Below are 20,349 nucleotides of genomic sequence, written 5' to 3' on the forward strand. Positions count from 1 at the left end.
GGATCGAGTCACAATGGACTTTGTGTCCGGACTGCCATTGTCAGCAAGTAATAAATATGCGATTTGGGTTGTTGTCGATAGACTGACTAAGTCGGCTCACTTTATCCCCGTGCGTACGGATTTTTCATTGGATAAACTAGCTGAATTGTACGTTTCTCAGATTGTGAGATTACACGGGGTACCTATTTCTATCGTGTCGGATAGAGATCCGAGATTCACCTCACGATTTTGGAAGAAATTGCAAGAAGCTTTGGGTACCAAGCTGCATTTTAGCACCGCTTTTCATCCACAAACCGATGGTCAATCCGAGCGGATAATTCAGATACTTGAGGATATGTTGAGATGTTGCATCCTCGAGTTTAGTGGTTCATGGGAACGGTATTTACCTTTGATTGAATTCCCTTACAACAATAGTTTTCAATCAAGTATTAAGATGGCACCTTACCAGGCTTTGTACGGTCGTAAATGCCGTACACCATTGTTTTGGACCGAGCTCGGTGAAAGTAAAATTTTCGGAGTTGATTTGATTAAAGATGCCGAACAGAAAGTAAAGGTAATCCGTGAAAGTCTGAAGGCAGCCACAGATCGTCAAAAATCGTATGCGGATTTGAAACGAAAAGACATTGAATATCAGGTGGGAGATAAAGTGTTTCTTAAAGTTTCTCCTTGGAAAAGGGTACTTAGATTTGGCCGTAAGGGCAAGTTGAGCCCGAGATTCATTGGGCCGTACGAAATCTCCGAACGAGTTGGTCCGGTTGCGTATAGATTGATTTTGCCCCCTGAACTTGAAAAGATTCACGATGTCTTTCATGTTTCGATGCTTCGACGCTATAGATTTGATCCATCGCACATAATTAGCCCATCAGAGGTTGAAATTCAAGCCGATATGAGTTATGAAGAAGAACCGATGCGTATCCTAGCTCGTGAAGTGAAAGAGATGCGAAACAAAAGGGTTCCGTTAGTTAAGGTGTTATGGCTCAAACACGAGATCGAGGAAGCTACTTGGGAAACCGAGAGCTCGATGAAAGAACGATACCCAAACATGAATGCTATACTTTTGTTGTGCTGGAATCCCTTGCTCAAAACTTACTAAGCATAAATTGCTTACTCCGTCTCCTTGATTCTCTGTTTTATAGATTTTGGTTCTCCAGCTATCGGACTCGGGATTTTGAAGTCGAAGTCGCCCACACTATCAAAGCCCCCCCTTTTGGTACAATTTTGGTTGAACTTCGAAATGGCATGTATAGGACTACGCTTTTTGTTGGGGGTCATGGACCCTTTGGACTTGTATAATTTTGGATAGCCATGCGAAAATGGCTTATATATGTTTGAGTATAATGTTATAATCATTTGGTATGGACATGGTTATTGAGAGGTGTGGATATGCTTAACAAGGATTGGCCATGGGAATGGTTAATCACTATCATAATTTGTGCTATTTATGCTAAAAGGGCTAGTTGAATCATGGAAATTATGAAATAGGTAAAGTCTACCTTAAAGGCAGATGCTGACAGCAGCAGTGATGTAGATTTGGAAAATCACTAAAAATAGTAGAAAGGGAATTAAATAGTGAATAAATTATGTAAACGAACCTTGATGAATCTATTTTCATGGGAAAGTAACGAAACGGTCATATGGACAGTATGTTAAGAGATATTCAGGTGCTCGTGAGACAGGGCCAGAACGGTTTCTGGATTTCCTGTTCCGAATTTGGAAATTCATTATAAATTAACCAGAGACAATTATGAGTCATTCCATATATGTATAGATTCCTCTCTGAGTCTAGTTTCTATAGAAACAAACGGCATCAGTATTGAAGCTCTGTGCAGGGAGATATCCAAGTCGTAATGCGCAAAGGTCAGTGTAGTCGATCCCTGTAACATGGGAGACTTTGACTAATAAACTGTACTAATTTACCCAACCAAAAATTCTAGAAAAAAATATGTAGATGGGAATATGAGTCTAGTTTTAGGGAAAATTTACGGAACTAGATTCCGAGTTTCTGAACTCAGGATATGATTTTTAAAGCGACTAGTACGCAGATTGGCAGTGTCTGGGAAATTTTTTTATAAGTGGTTTAAAGTCTGTTAACACCTCGTGTTCGACTCCGGTGACGGTCTCGGGTTCGGGGTGTTACATGAACTTAATAAGATTTAAAGCTTACCCCCTTTCCTTTCCTTTCCTTATAATGTCGGCAAGCTAGCTTGGGGATCAGAGGACGTCGGAGTTTTCGATCACACTATCAATTGGAAAATTTGGTATAGTTAGATCCAACATTTTGAATATGGCGTGTATAAGGACTTGATCTTTTGTTAAGAGTCATATTGATTAGTCAAATGTGTTGGCTTGTGATGATGTTATAATTCATTTTTTGTATGGCCATGAGAGGTGGCTCATATTGATTATTTGGGTTGTAACCCTAATTAGTTACGCATGCATGCAAATGTGTTTATGCTTGTTGTGGTTGCTTGATAGATGTGTGATGAGATGTGGTTGGTATGCTAAAGGTATGTGTTGATGAGGCTTGTGAATGTTTGTGATAATGAGGGTGATGGATGGCATGTATGTTTAATACATGAAATATGATTAATGATTATGACAATAAATGTGATATAACGATGAATAGATATGAAATTCGTGTGGAATGCCATATGAAAGCCTAATGGTCTAAGTATGTGATATGTTGACACTACCAAGTTATAAATTAACCATGTATGTGAATGCTTGAGTAACATAAGGTGCCTTGTTTCATGCCATGAAGATAGTGTAGGTGTGTGAGTACTTAAGGGTGGCAATTGTCTTCGAAAATAGCCTAAAATTTGTCCATACGGGTAGACACTGGAGCATGTGTCTAGGTCGTGTGTGACACACGGTCTGCCCCATGGGCGTGTGGTTCGGCCGTGTGTTCCCTGCACCCTAATTAATGCAAACAGAATGCCCAGCAAAAAACACATAGGCAGAGACATGGCCGTGTGTCTCAGTCGTGTGGAGGACACGGCTTCAGGACATGGGCGTGTGCCCAGGCCGTGTGAAGTCTGCGCTTAATTTTTGTAATTTAATTTGCCACACGGCCTAATCACACGGGCGTGTGACTTGGCTGTGTGACCTTAATTGTATGATGACGTCATAGTCAAAGAGTTACACGGGCTAAAGTCACGAACGTGTCCCAAGCCATATGCGCGTGTGTGACTACACGGCCTACCCAAACAGGCGTATGGCTCTCCAAAATAAGAAAATTTCTCTGAGTTTTCTCAAAGTTTTCTAAAGTTCTCAGTTTAGTCTCGACCTGCTTCCAATGTATGTTTTGGGCCTCATAGGCCCTTTTAAGGGACAATTTGCATGTGATTGAAAAGTCTTAAATTTGGATGAAATTTTATGGTCGGTTTTGTGTGAATGTTTATGTTTTAGTCCAGTAATGCCTCGAATCCTATCTCGGCGTCTATGGGTAAGGGGTGTTACAATTTGCTTGAAAAATTAACTAGTTGTATATCTCTGAGATTGTGAGATTACACGGAGTACCTATTTCTATTATTTCGGATAGAGATCCGAGGTTTACATCGAGGTTTTGGAAGATACTGCAAGATACAATGGGTACAAAATTACATTTTAGTACTGCATTTCACCCGCAGGTAGATGGTCAATCTGAGCGAGTTATTCAGATACTCGAGGATATGTTGAGATTTTGTATTCTTGAGTTCGAAGGTACGTGGTAAAAGTATTTGCTATTGATTAAATTTGCGTATAATAACAGTTTTCAATCAAGTATTAAAATGGCACTGTACGAAGCTTTATACGATCAAAAGTGTCGAACACAGTTGTACTGGACTAAACTTAGCGAGAATAAAATTCATGGGGTTGGTCTAATTAAAGAAACAAAAGAAAAGTGAAAGTAATTCATGATAGTCTGAAAGCACCGTCAGATCGTCAAAAATCATATGCAGACTTGAAACAGAAAGATATTGAGTTTCAAATCGGGGATAAAGTGTTTTTGAAAGTATCTCCGTGGAAGAAAATACTTCGATTTAGTCTTAAAAGCAAATTGAGTCCGAGATTCATCGAACCGTATGAAATCATCAAGCGAGTTGGACCAGTTGCATCAATGCTACGAAGATACAAATCTGATCCTTCACATGTTATTCCCCCGACCGAAGTTGAGATTTAGTTAGACGTATCGTACACCGAAGAACCAATTCGAATTCTAGCTCGTGAGATCAAAAAGCTGAGAAATAAAAGAATAGCTCTAGTAAAAGTATTATGGCATCAACACGAGGTAGAAGAAGCTACACGGGAACTCGAGGATGCTATGAGAAAGCCATATTCAAACCTATTCACTAGTAAGATTTTCGGGGAGAGTTCTAACAGGCCAATTTTAGCTAAATCAGAACAGTGGTTTCAGAACCATAAATTCGAGGTCGTAAAATTATTTTAATATTATATTTTTGTGTTTACAGCTTGTGAATATGTATGTGTGAAAATTTCGTGAGTTAATTTTATCTTTTAATAGCTCAATTTGAGAAAAAGGACATAATCGCGTAAAATGCAAAAGTTGCATTCTATATGATAAAGGTGTCTATTTGTTATGGCTTATTAAATGTGAAGTCCTTATGTTTTAAATAGACTGTTGATAATGGAAATGGACATAAATGGTCTTGTATTTGATGTTTTAAAATGGTTTTGATTATGGTTAAATTGATAATTTGGTTATTAATGTTATTATTAATAAAAGAAAACCAAAATTTGGCTTCATTATCATCATATTCCACCGAAAATCAAAAGAAAATAAAAGATTGAAGTTCATTTAGGGTTCAGCACTTCTGTGGCTTAATTGAGGTATCTTTTGAGCTCAATTTTTGATGATTTCTATGTTTTTGTGATCGTTGCTTCGTGTTCTAGCTAGCCCATGCCCAAATTTTTGAATTGGTTGATGATTTTAGAAGTTTTCATTGATGAATTCATGTGTTTTATGATGTTTGATGATGAATTATGAAAGCTTGGTGTTTGATATACATGTTTTGTAAAGTGATTTTGAGTAAAAATGCATATTAGGGGTTAAATTGAGGGTTAAATTGTGTAATAAATGAAAGTTTTGGGCTGCTAGGGGTCCCTAGGAAATTCGGCTAGCACGTAATTGAACTTAATTGTGTGAATTTTGTGTATTTTTGAAATAAGGACTAAATTGTAAGAAATGTAAAAGTTTAAGGTCAAAGTACAAATTGGCCTAAATATATGTTTATGGATGATATTGAAAGGTTATGTTAAACGAGTTGAATTGTTATAATATAGATCAAGAAAAGAGGAACCCAGACTTAGATCGAGGCAAGAACAAAGTACTCGACTAATCGACTAGTTTCATCGTTTTTACGTTCGAGGTAAGTTTGTACGGGATAAACATTGTTACAACTATGTTTTTAATGCTTTAATATTGCATAAATTGTATATATGCGATTACGATTGTATGCTACGACAAATCCACTATGTTTGGCACTTAGTGTGTGTATCGGGATAGCTTTAGCTATATAAAACGCTTAGTGTGCAAATCAGAATAGCTTCGGCTATATATGGCACTTAGTGTGCGAGACTGAGATAGCTTCGGCTATGAAAGACACTTAGTGTGCGAGACTGTGATAGCTTCGACTATGAAAGGCACTTAGTGTGCGAGATTACAATAGCTTCGGCTATGCTTTGGCACTTAGTGTGCGAGATATTGAGTATTTGATAGTATCATGCAAAGGTATGAGTTCGATATGAATTTGTATAGGTATGTACATTTAAAGCATGAAATCCAAATAGAAGAAGTTATGAACTTGTTCATAAACTCTTGAGTATGTATAAGAAAGGTTTGTTGGTTACTATGAATTAGATATCAATTTGTACAAATTGATGATTTGCATATTTTGATCTGTTGAGTATAATAAGTACGAACTTACTAAGCTATGAAGCTTACTGTATGTTATTTGTTTATGTTTTATAAGTTACCGAAGCTAGCTTGACTCAGGGATCGTCAGGAAACGTCATCACACTATTGATCATATAGTTGGTACTTTTTAAGCTCTGTATATATGGTATATGGCATATATAGGCTAGTGTCATTTTGGTATGTTTTGAACTATGAATTTAGCCATGTGATTTGGCTTGTAAATGGTGTTATTGATGAAGTTTAATTTGACTTATGTTATGAGTTAATATGTTTTAAGTGATGTATTTATGATGCCTTATGTTCTGGTAGATATGATACGGTTATTTTGATGGGTTGATGAATAAGTATCTAGTAAATTGTTAATGATGTCTTATGGTTTGAGAATTGGTAAGCTTTGGTATAATTTAAGATGATGTTTGGATGCCATTTTGGTTTAGTAAATGTTTGATGATTTGGGCTATGTCTAAATGTGGATATTAGTTAAAGTATCAAATTGATTTGGAATGATTTTGGTTGTGGAATTGAGTACTGAAAAGGATAATGTATAAATGGCATGAAATGTGTACGAAATAGCATGATTTGTTTGCCTATTAATGTATTGAAATGATATCATTTTGATGGCTAGGTGTGCATGAGAAAAGGGTGGCAAATTGGCTTTGCAAATAGCCTATTTTTGTTCACACGGGCAGAGGCACAGGCGTGTGTCTCAGCTGTGTATGACACTCGGTCATGTTACACGACTGTGAGTCCCCTGGGGTACCATTTCAAATTAAGTTAGTATACCCTACAGTTTTGACACGGCCTAAACACACGGGCATGTCTACTGGCCGTGTGTGGCACATGGGCTGGCACATGAGTGTGTGGTCGGCCGTGTGACCCTAATCAGTAACCTCCCTAGTTTTCCCACGGCCATGGCATACGGGCATGTCCTTGATCGTGTGGTGCAAGTCAGTATGTACGCCCTGTTTTCACACGGTCTATGACACGGGTGTGTCTAGTGGCCATGTGAGGCACATGGTCTATGACATGGGTGTGTCTGGTGGCCGTGTGAGGCACACGGTTTGTTCACACTGGCATGTGATCCCTGAATTAGTGAAAAATTTTCAAAAGTTTTCCAAAGTTTACAAATGTTATCGGTTTACTCCCGAACCTCTTGCAAGCGTGTTTTAAGGTCTCGTAGAGCCTTATAAGGGACAATGTGAATGGTTTTGATTTGTTTTTTATTATGAATACATGAATGTATGATTTATGTTATGTTTGATCGGTAATACCTCTTAACCCTAATCCGGAGACAGATACGGTTAGGGGTGTTATAAGTTACTTACCCAGTTATTGTTCACATACCTGACTGATTCTTAGTTTCTCATATCAGATTTCATATGCATACTTACCATTTAACTTCTTATACAAATAGTATTTCACACATATCATCTTACATATGCAGAATCTTTACAATACTTCGTATACACACTTACCAAATATCCGAGATGTTATCATCATATATACCTCTACTTGAACAGTTCATATGCAGGAGAAAATATAGAGACTCATATGATACTTACCTATATTATAGCTTAGAGTTCTAAACTCATAGATCTTTTCCGAACCAGTAGCAGCAGCAAATGCTAAAAAGAACATGGATTCACCATTAAAACTCGTGTACAGATAATTTTTTTATCATTTCATCTACAAACGACCCCCATGCAGGGTCTCTTGCTCATATCGTATTATTTATATGCTTCTTAACAACTTTATTCTTTCAAAAATTTAACATTCAGAGCTATCAAACTACCAGGAGGTGGGACACCCATTAATTAATTCAAAAACCTTAGCTTGCAGCTTAATAAAAGAGAAAAGAACATAATAGTTTAAGAAGAACTAAGGAGTAATATTGAAGGAAGAAAAACCATCCAAACAAACTCTTCTCACCACGTATATATATACACTCAGTTCCCCTTAGTGGAACTTAACAAGTGTAGATTGTATCCAGAATTTGTCCTAATAAATGGCCTATAAGATTCGGGAGAAATGTAAGTAAGAATTCTGTACAAATTTTATTTGACCAGTCAATTTAGTTAGCTCCTAACCAAATCACGTTACAAAACCCAATTAGCACATTGCTCAGGCAAACTGGCGTGCTATACATTTGGAGATAATTCTCACTAGGCTTACTCTTCGCTTGTCATACTCTTTTCTTAAATAGAAGAATACCCAGAGATAAAATCTTTAATTACTTCTATGGCGGATACTTTATACCAAAATATAATCCTTCAAAAGATTGTTAATTGGCAGATCATACTACACCAAACAAATAACTTGGCATCTACATGGGTGTGACAAAAAGCTTGAGCTCAAATAGATAAGGAATCAAAAGTTGATTTGTTGGGTATACGACTTCTGCAATCTGTAGCGTCATTCAAAATAGTTGAATTCATAGCTCAAGATATGGGTAAATGATTTCCTCTCATTAACATTACATGGTTGATAAAAAGTAAACGTAACCATAGGTCGTTAGTCTTTGTGATGAATGACTTGATTACTATTTGATAGTAATTGACTTTTCATGAAGAAAGATTGTAACACCCCTATCCCGTATCCGTCGCCGGAATAGGTAAAGGGGCATTACCGGACTTGAAGCTCATATCCGAACAGTAAAAATTTGAATATATATATATATATTTTTTTTTTATAAAGAACGTTCCTTTAGGTAAATACTAAAGACAATCAGGGATACAATTTAACTGCTATAAGTACACATTCAAAAGATGCCATGTTCGCATGGCTTATATACATTAACCAAAATATTCTTCGGCCACTGGTCTATTCTTTACATGCCATAAAATAATTCAAAACATAACAGTAACAAGCAGTGGATAGTGATAGTGTGACTAGTTGCTGACGATCCCCGAGCCTGTAGCTTCCAAATGAGATCTATAAAACAGAGGAAACAAAGTAAATGGAGTAAGCATTACAATGCTTAGTTAGTTTTAAGCAGTGTCAACAGATAACAATCAAATTATAACATAGTTGTTCGTGTTTTTTATTTCACTCTTCCTTCGGGCATACCATCCCTTTACCGAATATGCCCATCTCATCATATATAATAGGCAGATAAATTCTCACTTGATACTGATCTCTTATAAACATGGGTACATTACATATTTTCACCTAACTTTCCACATTGACCAAAACGCACAATACTCATAGAACAGTCTTATTGCTTTACTCACATATGCATCACATAACGACCTTGTGATTTAGTCCAAATCAAGCTTAAATATAATCTCAAAATACATACCTGGCCAGCTTAACGCATTGAACGTATTTATTACCAATTGTTACTGTGAAGTCGTATAATCTTAAGCTTTACTCGAATCTTCAGCGAAACCTTTAGCTCAAATAGTCCCCGCGCGTAGTTATCGGGTCTTACCCGGACAAAATCTCCACACGTAGTCATCGGGTCTTACCCGGACATAATCTCCACACGTAGTCATCGGGTCTTACCCGGAATATATTTCCAAGTTTCATGTACATTTAATCACATGTTACAACATTCATATCGACTGTTTTATTTGTAATTCATTTGCCTCATCAAATATCTAATAATACACACCTTTCACATTTGGTCATTCGGCCACAATATACACACATCTCCTACATATTTCACACTAGCCATTCGGCTTTACCACATATACGTATCTCATTCATATTTCACACTAGCCATTCGGCTTTACCACATATACATATCTCATATATATTTCACATTAGCCATTCGGCTTTACCACATATACATATCTCATTCATATTTCACACTAGCCATTCGGCTTTACCACATATACATATCTCATACATATTTCACATTAGCCATTCCGCTTTATCACATATACATATCTCATATATATTTCACATTAGCTATTCGGCTTTACCACATATACATATCTCATATATATTTCACATTAGCAATTCGGCTTTACCACACACATATATATTTATCTTGTACATCAATTTCAGCAATAGCTTATAAGCAACTCAAATAGTTTCATCAATGTTTACAACAAATTCACATATTCACTACAAGCTGTTTTCCTGAGCAATAGTCACTAAAGTTTTTTATAACTGGAGCTACAAAACTCAAAATCAATTGCCGTTAATTTTCTCTGAATATAGACTCATATATATTCCACCCATAAAATTTTCAGAATTTTAGGTTTGGCCAATCAATACCAGATTATTCTTAAAGTTTCCCCTGTTTCACTGTTTGACTAATCTGACCACTCTTCACTACGAATCAAATTTATCATTCAAAATATGTTCTATTTGATTTCATTTGAAACTAGACTCGTTAAGGAGTCTAAGCATATAAATTTTATCTTATAACCATTTTTGTACAAATTATAATGATTTTCTAAAAACAGAACAGGGGATTTTGGAGTCATTCTGACACTGTCTCACACAACTTTAAATATCTCTTTATAGGAAATTTCTTTGCTTACGCGGTCTCTTTTATAAGAAACTAGACTAATTAATCTTTGATTAAATATTTCATTCAGCCTATAATTCCACACCAACAATTTATAGTGATTTTCTAAAATCACGTTACTGCCGCTGTCCTAAGCAAATTATTACAATTTGCTCTTAAATTTCCAAGTCCAAACACTTATGAACTTACCATTTGAGTTTAAGACATATCATGGCCACATCATATCTTATTAAATCAACTCATTATGATTGAATTTACTCAACGTTTAATCACTTAAAACTTACCTCGGAAGTTGTCGAACGATTTCAACGGCTATTCGATCACTTTTTCCTTTCCCTTATCCAACTTTGATCCTCTAAGCTCTTGAGCTAAATCAAACAATTTGCTTCCCAATCAAACACAATCACATGGCATCCATATATATTTTAGAACCATTCTTAACATACTACTCATTTACAAAACAAAACACTCATATCACATTTATAAAACTACAAGCCGAATATACCTATACTTACCTCACTTAAACATCAACCCTCAATTCATGTACATTCTCAAATAGAGTAATCCTTACTTGAACTATTAGCCAACTTTATCAAATGAACAATTTTACTTAAAGTGCCATATATATATATCTACATAAGTGCTTAGATACCATGTTTCCAACAATTATTTCCTAGCTTAGTAGCCGAACCAATATTCAATAACAAACTCCTCATTGATCAAATATATATTCGGCAAGGACATGATAATTTATACTACATCAATTTTAAGCACATAAATTACTCAAACATAACCAAATTCACATTCGGTCTTGGCACATAATAAGGTAGCCGATTCTTTACCCTTAGCACCCAATGCTCACATATGATTATTTGTATAGTTCAAACACTCATCTACCATCGTTCATCTAAATTTAACACGAAACAACAACCATATATCTCTTCCATTTTCTAACATGGCCGAATGCTCTAGCTACCACACCGTCTCAAATTTTGCCATGGGTTAAGCAAAGAACTTAATGACTAACTCAAAAATGCTAAAAAGAAAATCCAAGAATCATCAATCCACCATCACATGTATCATTACAAAGCTTCACACTTAGCATGCTAATGACATCAACACAAATCCACCTTAGCCGAAACTTAACTCATACAAAACCTATCTTCAAACCATAAAATAGGTAGAATTTAACTAATCATCCAAATGGTGCATAAGTTTTTTTTCAAGAATGGCATTGAACTTACCTTCCTCTTGCTATCCACCCTGGCCGAATTCTTTCCTAAAGATTTTTCTTCCTCCTCTTTCTCTAGTCACGGCAATGGGGGAGTAAAGGTGAGACAACTTTGGTTTCTCCTCCCACTCACCTCATGTTTTATCATTCTTAATTCACTATTTTATTTTCTAAACTAATAATGCTAATAGAAAATTCATAATATCATCAATGACCCATCCATGGCCGACCACTACTCATTATAATTGGAAATTTGACATGCAAACCCATCATTCTTATAACATGCATTAATTGATCCTTATAGACTAACCTGTCACATTTTAAAAGTGTCACACATAAGTCCTATTAGCTGAATTCACATGCAATCGACTAAATCGAACCTTAAAACTTTCACACATTCATATTCACACATTTTAGACAATAAATATCATATTCAAATACTTCGGTGATTCGGTTTAGCGGTCCCGAAACCGCTTTCCGACTAGGGTCAATTTAGGACTGTCACAAAGATGTAATGGTCATTGTGAGCTAAAATAGGATCATATTAGGAGAACAGATTTATCCCAAAGAGATTGATTGATGTAAATCGTGATAAGTTATATAATTTATGAATGACCGTTCTTGAAAACTAACTATTATCATGAAAAAGGCAAGCGCACCCATCGAACAGTAGTATAGCTTATAGCAAGACCGGAATGTCTAAACCAAAGGAACTAAAAGTACTAGTATTAACTTTCTTTTTATTATCTAGCCTAAAAATAAAGGGATTTGTTTTATCTAAACTCATTACTAAACTAAGAATACACAAAAAGTGAATTGGGGAAATAACTTTCGGGAAAACTGAATGATATGGACAATACCTAAGGAAAAATCCACCTAGACTTCACTTGTTATTGACTCTGAATTAGACGATTTATTCATTTGACTTGATCTGTAGAAATCCCTAATTTATATTATTATCTCTCTCTAGACTAACAACGTCTAACCCTAGTTTGATTAATTGAAATCTCTTTCTAATTAAAACCCCTAGTGTTGCATTAACTCAATTTATGGATTCCCTTATTAGGTTTCACCCTGATCCAGCAAAATTATGTCACCCTATCTCTAGGCATGCAAACAACTCCGCTTAATTATGTTAGATCTACTCTTAGACAGGGACTTTTGCTCCTCTAAATAAGTACATCTAAACTTGAATTAATATCCTGAAATATCAAAGCAAGAATTAAGAACACATAATTAAGAACAAATCAAATATTTATCATATAATTCAAATAATAATAACAAGATCCGTCTTAAGTTTCATTTCCCTTAGGTATTTAGGGGGTTTAGTTCATATTTATGAAAGAAAACATCTCAAAAGAATAATGATAACAAAACATAAAGAAAACCCAAGAACTCTTGAAGGGAATTGAAGGGAGATCTTCAGTCTTGAAGGTGAATCCGGCTCCTGAGATGGATCAATCGGCTTTCTTTGAGTAATTCCTTTCTTCCTCCTCTCTGTCCCCTTTCTAGGTACCTCCTGGAGTGTTTATATGTGCTTTAGAATGATCCAAAACCCTTAAGAGTGGCCTTTTCCGAGTAGGACTAGATTTGGGCTCGATAGTGACACGCCCGTGTGCAAGTGCTTCAACCTGTGTTCGAGTCTTTTGAATAGACACGGGTGTGTGGTCTACCCATGTAAGGAAGTCCAGGCCATGTTGATTTCCCATGTTGGCCTATTTTCTCCATTTTTTAGCCCGTTTCTTGCTCTTTTTACTCTCCTATGCTCACCTAAGTATAAAACATAAAATTAAAGGATTAGGAGCATCGAATTCCAAAAATCTGATGATAATTCATCCAAAAATATGCTAAGCATGGATAAAAATATGTATAAATTACTACTTATTAAATACCCCCACACTTAAAGGTTTGCTTATCCTCAAGCAAAATCCTGAACTCACAATTAATAATTCATTTTTCTCAACTTATAATTCATGTCAATAATATCTCAGAATAAACCATAAGTAATCATACATTGAGAATTAGACTAAAAGAACATCAAAGTTTCAAACATTCCAAGTTGAGCATTTTATCACGAAAACATTAGGTGTCTCCCCTCATCTAAGTAATCACCTTTGATTCAAAATATCACATAATTCAACATCCTTACTAAAAATTCACTCAATTCACTCAAAGTTTTTAAGGACAACAGATGAAGCACTCATTAGTCAATATGAAAAGTTATTACCATAGGCTTGCGTGAAAATCAAATCTCCACCACTATAAATTGAGATGATACATTAATCAAAAGGTCTTTAGAGGGTTGTAACGTGGCTTTGGTTAGGGGGTGTGGTTATAAGCTAAAAAAGAAGGTTATAATCAAGATTGAATTGAAAATTTACTTAACTAGAAAAATATTACAGCTGACAATTTACATTCCTAATTGAGCTTTTCTTCATGGATAACATCGTTTTAATATAAGCATTATATAATTTCATAACAATTTAATTTTGTTTTAAGAACAAGTCAAATAATTTAGAAATTTGCTAAAAATAAAACATAGCTAAGCAATTTATTCAAATCGAATCTCGACAAAAATAGGGATCAAATTAATTTAGGGGATTTCAACAATAATGGGTTATGGGTTAATATTGGGGGTGAATCAATGAATGGTTTGGCAGGCTCAAGGGGTTCACTAAGGGTTAATTATGAAGGTAAGCTTTTATGGAGTGAGTGGGTTAAACCTAAGTGTCTTTATCATCTTAACATATCAAATCAAAGGTGTGGTCTTGACATGCATAATCAAGCAAGTTCTAGAATAACAAATCTATATTGACGCACTCATAGCAATAATAAGAGTGAGCATGAAAGAAATAATAGATGCTCTAAAGGCTCAAGATCTCACAAAAATTATGGCTTTTTTATGTTAAACATGTGAATTTCAACTCAAGATAATACCTAAACTTGGGGAAACAACTTACAAAAATTTTTAATTCTCAAAAAAAATCAACTTATCATGCTTGATTCTCTAATTCTTTAAAGTTTAAACAATCAATACATGAATGCCTATGTTTTAATCCAAGACATATCAATAAATATCATAAGTTAATCAAAATTCATTCTAATAGTGATATGAGTGAGTTACGTGAGAATAAGACAAAATTCAGGGATTTTTCTGATAAAGATATACATTACCCCCCCCACACTTACAATGTACATTGTCCTCAATGTACAAAGATAGATTTACTGAAAAATATAGATATAAGATCAAAAGATAGGGAGAGAAGTGAAACTTCTTGAATGTTAAATGGTATCCTTGAATTGTATTCATGGAGAGTGGTCGGCTAAGGCAAGTGTGAGATTGGAGGAGGATACTCCGGTCGTGGTAGAGGTTCGTTAGTCCACGGGTCCTGCGCCAAGCGAATATTATATCTGGTGATAGCTATGGTCGTGGTCAAGCAGGACATGGCAGTCTGGAGAACCTTTTCCAGTGGAGTTGCAAATTCCTAAATAATAGTGAGCTTTGGAGCTCTTTATAACTGCAATGAAATTAATAATTCTTTAGGAAATATAAAATAGCATGATTACTCGTAAAAAAATGGCCGAAAATATAAATTGTTTAATATAAACTATAAAACCTAAGATGTAGTAAAAATAAAATTAAAGAAAAATAAAATAAAAAGTAGTTTTAAAAAGATAAAAGTAAAAACATAAAAATAATAAATAAAAGTCTTTAAACATCTTCATCGCTAGATGGTTCATGAGGTGGGGGCAGCAATGAGATGTGAAGGTGCTGACAAATCTGATGTAGAGTTGTATCAATATGATCAAAATGCTGAAAATATTGCTACTCGAATCGAGTGAGGCGCTCAGAAATGTTAGAGAGTGAAGCCACCGCATGAACTGGACGATGAATAGGTGGTGACTGAGAGGCTGGATCCTCGTGAGGTGGAGGGACATCATCGGCAATGTCCTCTGGGTCCTCCTTCTCGGCTAACTGGACTAGGCGGTACTGAGGAGGATCAAATTCACGTCATCACTCGATCATCCTCATATACAGCATACTCGAGATGCCCTGTGGGTACATCTGACCGATGAGAGTCAGGGAGGATGCTTGAGCCACTGTGTTGAGGAGAACAAAGTACCGTGCTAGGTGAGTCACATAAGGGCCGATGGATATGACTCCCTTCCTGTGTCGCTCCGTCTGATGGCGAATGGAGAGGGCGATGAAATAAGCAAGGTCGAAGATATATCTATTCACCATGCTCCATAAGAAATAGGCGTCGTGAGTGTTGATGACACCGGTGCTCTCTCGCCGTCTTGTCAGGTGTGGGCTAGGATAGCGTGTAAGTATCGCAGGGATGGGGTGAGAGTTGATGCCTTGGAGTGACTTAGGTCATAGGTGGCTGAAGCAGGGACGAGGGCCCTCTATCAGTTTGAAGGAGAGTAGTGGATATGGCGATAGAGGCTCGCGAAGTTGTCGTCGTCCATGAACTCCTTCGTGTATAGTCCTAACGCGACTCCGAACTCAGGTACACTCAACTGGTAGACTAAATCGCTGAGATGGAACTGGACCGTTCCAGGATCATCGAACTCTATCATAACAACATGAAGGTGAAAGGTTGAACAGAGTTCGAGTGTGAGCTTGAGGTACGTTGGCTCGACGATCTCAAAGAATAGCACCCATGGGTCAGTCATCAAGAGGGCCCGAACTACGTCAGCCAGTTCGATTTGTTCTAGTGTGGCTTAGTCAATGCAACGACCCACACCTAGGGGTCGGGCCCGTAATATCTGAAATAGCTCCTCTTTTGGTCCCAGTGGAAATTGGAGGAATGGGTACCTAATCTTGGAGGTAGGACCCGAGGAGGATGCTGCTCATTTGTGTTTCTTCGACGCGGGAACGGCAGTCTTCTTGCTGCGTGGATTTGACATGATATACCTGCAAGAAGAACTACTCTTATATCTTGATGAATGTAAAAGATATCAATAAATTCAAAAAGGAATTAACCATGAATTAAACTAACAAATGCAATCAAAAATTACTAACACTAACAAGACTCAACCAAAAGCAATCAAACTTGACAGAGATTTTCTGGCAAATGGCAAAGTGATAGCATGACTAAATTAAAAACAAATTAGATGAAAGTAGTTAAGCATGGTAACAATATGGTACAAAGTATGTGAACTAAATCCTAGGAATGAGGATGATAAACAATTAGTAGCAAAATAATAGGGTAAAAATCATGTTAGTAAGCATCAAAAGAAAGTAAAAGAGAAGAGAAAATCGTTAGAAGAGGATCAGTGGTCGGAGGAGCGACGGAGTGAAGTTTGGGTGTAGTTGGGGTCGGCCACGGGTATGGGTGATGGGGCCGTGTGGGTCATGCAAGGGGAGAAGAGGAGAGAGGGGAGAAAAATAGGAGAAGATAGGAGAACCAAGAGTTGCCGGTCGGTGGTGGGGCAGCGGATTTCGGTGGCTAGGGTTAGGTTTTGGGGAAGGACATGATGAATAATGAGGGGTTTTTATAGATTTTGGGGCGTGCATTTCATGATTTTCAAATTTGGGCACGTCTGAAATCTGGCCCACGCCCGTGTTCCTTGGGCGTGTTGGTGCACACGGTCGTGCCACACGGCAGTGTCCTGCTTCGTTCGCTTCTTCCACGCCCATGTATGTATGCGCACGCCTGTGTTCTTTTGACAGGTTTGACCATGGGTGGGGGGCACAGGTGTGTCGCACACCCGTATTAATTTCTCAGTTTCTACTATAGCTTATAGACATGGGCGTGTCGCACGCCCATGTTGATTTGGCAGAATTGCCCACGGTCATGTCGCACGGCCGTGGTAAAGTGTTGAATCCCGTGTTGGGGAAAAATTTTGCTCTATTTTCACACGGCCGTGTCTCCTCCCATGGTATGAGCACGGTTTAAGGCACGCCTGTGTGCCTGGCTTTGTGGATGTGGAAAACATATGTTCAAGGATTCAATTAGTGATTTAGATGTTAAAAACTAAAAATTAAAGAAATCAACACTGTTAGTGCTCGGGTTGCCTTCCTAGAAGCACTTATTTATAGTCTAAGCTCGAGTTACCTCAATTTTGTGTGATTACGGTGGATTAAGGAGTTGAAACTCCTCACCTCTTTTATCAATTTTATCAAAATAAGGTCTGAGTCGAGTATTATTTACCTTAAAAGTTCCGAATACAGTATGTGTTACCTTGACTGTACCATGTGGGAAGATGTTCATTACCGTGAAGGGAGTCGCTCTGTTTGCATTGTGCTCTAGAGTAGCAATTCGAGGGTCATTTGCATCTAACAATACTTTGTCCTCAACTTTAATTTGCCTTGTTTCATCCCTATGTTCATTGTGGCGTCGCTTCAATTTTTCATGTGCTTTTGGTTTCTCCTTGACAGGTGTTCGTGATTCATCTAGTTTATCGACCTGAAGTCTTCGTTCTTCATAGATGGGTCCTTTGTCGTTACTTGAACAAGGCTCATTTATGCTCGTCGAACGTGTTTCCTAAAATTAAAGGCACGTCACCCACACAGGATCAGTATTAGTAACATGATTTATACAACCACTCTCAATATTTGATTTGTTACTCTAATTACAAGCTTGAAGAGTGATTGTTTCATCACCCACACAAAGTGTGAGTTCACCTGTACCAACATCGATAACAGTTCTAGCAGTTGCAAAAAAAGGCCTTCCTAAAATTAAAGGCACGTCACTATCCTCTTCTATGTCTAGAACAACAAAGACTATTGGGTATATAAATTTATCGATTTTAACAAGAACATCTTCAATGATACCCCTAGGAAATCTAATGGTTTTATCAGCCAATTGAATACTCATCCTAGTTTGTTTGGGTTTCCCAAGACCTAGTTGTTTAAACATTTTATAAGGCATAACATTAATGCTCGCCACTAAATCAGCCAATGCATTATTCATGCTCAAACTACCAATCAAACAAGGAATTGTAAAACTCCCTGGATCTTTCAACTTGTTGGGTAGCTTATTCTGTAGAACGGTTAAGCAAACTGCGTTCAACTCTACATGCGACGCCTCATCCAACTTCCGTTTATTTGCTAAAAGCTCCTTTAAAAATTTAACTGCATTTGGCATCTACGAAAGAGCTTCAATAAACGGTAAGTTTATGTGTAATTTCTTTAATAGTTTAAGGAATTTACCAAATTGTTCTTCCATGTGGTCTTTCCTTGTCGCATTGGGGTATGGCACACGAGGTTTGTACTCTTTACTTACCGATTTTTGCTCATTGTGGTCCACCTCACCTTTACCTTTACTTGCAATAATTCCTTGCCACAATTCCTTATCTCGAGCGGTAATCACATTAAGTTGTTCCCTTGGGTTAGATTCAGTGTTACTTGGCAAGCTACCTTGTGGTCGTTCAGAAATTAATTTGGCAAGTTGGCCTATCTGAGTTTCGAGCCCTTGGATCGATGCTTGTTGATTCTTAAATGTTGTTTCGGTATTCTAAAAACGAGTCTCTGGCACCAAGATAAATTTTGTTAGCATCTCTTCAAGGTTCGCCTTCTTTTCCTGCTGGTAAGGTGGTTGTTGAAAACCTAGGGGATGTTGTGGCCTTTGATTTCCTTGACCACCCCACGAGAAATTGGTATGGTTTCTCCAACCTACATTATAAGTATTACTGTATGGATTATTTTGAGGTCTAGAATTATTGTTACCCATATATTGAACTTGTTCCTCTTGATGCTGGGTTGAAGGATTGATATTCTATGTGTACTCCTCCTCCATTTGAATCGCACCTCATCGCTGGATGTACCTGAGTAGAACCACACAAATAGTCAATCTTTTTATTTAATAGTTCTACCTAATTTGATAGCATAGTGATTGCGTCGAGGTTGAAAACACTGGCTGCTTTTATCATCTTTGTTCTTATGACTTGCCACTAATAGTTATTCAGTGACATCTCTTCAATAAATTTGTAAGCCACTTCAGGTGTTTTGTTATTGATAGTACCACCAGCAGCTGCGTCAATAAGTTTCCTTGTTGAGGGGTTCACACCGTTGTAAAACGTTTGAACCTGCAACCATAAAGGTAACCCATGGTGAGGGCACCTTTTCAATAGATCCTTGTATCTCTCTCATGCATCATAAAGTGTTTCTAGATCCATCTACACAAAAGAAGAGATAACATTCCTAAATTTAGCCGTTTTAGCCAGTGGAAAATATTTGAGTAAGAATTTTTCGGTCATTTGTTTCCAAGTAATGATTGACCCTTGTGGTAACGAGTTCAACCACTATTTAGCTTTATTCCTCAATGAAAAGGGAAATAACCGAAGACGAATGGCATCATCAGAAATGCCATTGATTTTAAAAGTGTCGCAAAATGCCAGAAAATTTTCCAAATGAATGTTTGGGTCCTCGTCCTGCAAACCATCAAACTGAACAAACTGTTGTATTATTTGAATCGTGTTAGGTTTCAGTTCAAAATTATTTGCAGCAACAGCAGGCCTAACTATACTTGACTCAGTTCCTGTTAAAGTAGGTTTAGCATAATCATACATAGTGCATGGAGCAAGATTCTGATTTACTGGATCAGCAGCAATCGCAGGAGGTAGCAGATTTCATGATTTTTAGCCATCTCCTCGGTTGTGGTGGAAATATCGTCCTCTTGCTCTTTCTCTGTGTATCTTACGCTTCACCTTATTTCTCTTCGATTTTTGTGAGCTGTGCGATCGATCTTACTGTCAAAAAGCGATGGTCCCAAC

At 37.0% G+C, this 20,349-nt stretch overlaps 1 non-coding gene across 1 annotated transcript; it reads left to right on the plus strand.

The window, feature by feature from the left end:
- Positions 1-19,678: 19,678 nt before the first annotated feature.
- LOC121213071 (small nucleolar RNA R71) lies at positions 19,679-19,785 on the plus strand. Its single transcript, XR_005908440.1, has one exon. It is a non-coding gene; the product is annotated as a small nucleolar RNA R71 (small nucleolar RNA).
- Positions 19,786-20,349: the final 564 nt, after the last annotated feature.

The sequence above is a fragment of the Gossypium hirsutum genome, chromosome A13, assembly GCF_007990345.1.
Source record: "Gossypium hirsutum isolate 1008001.06 chromosome A13, Gossypium_hirsutum_v2.1, whole genome shotgun sequence".
NCBI classification, from domain to species: domain Eukaryota; kingdom Viridiplantae; phylum Streptophyta; class Magnoliopsida; order Malvales; family Malvaceae; genus Gossypium; species Gossypium hirsutum.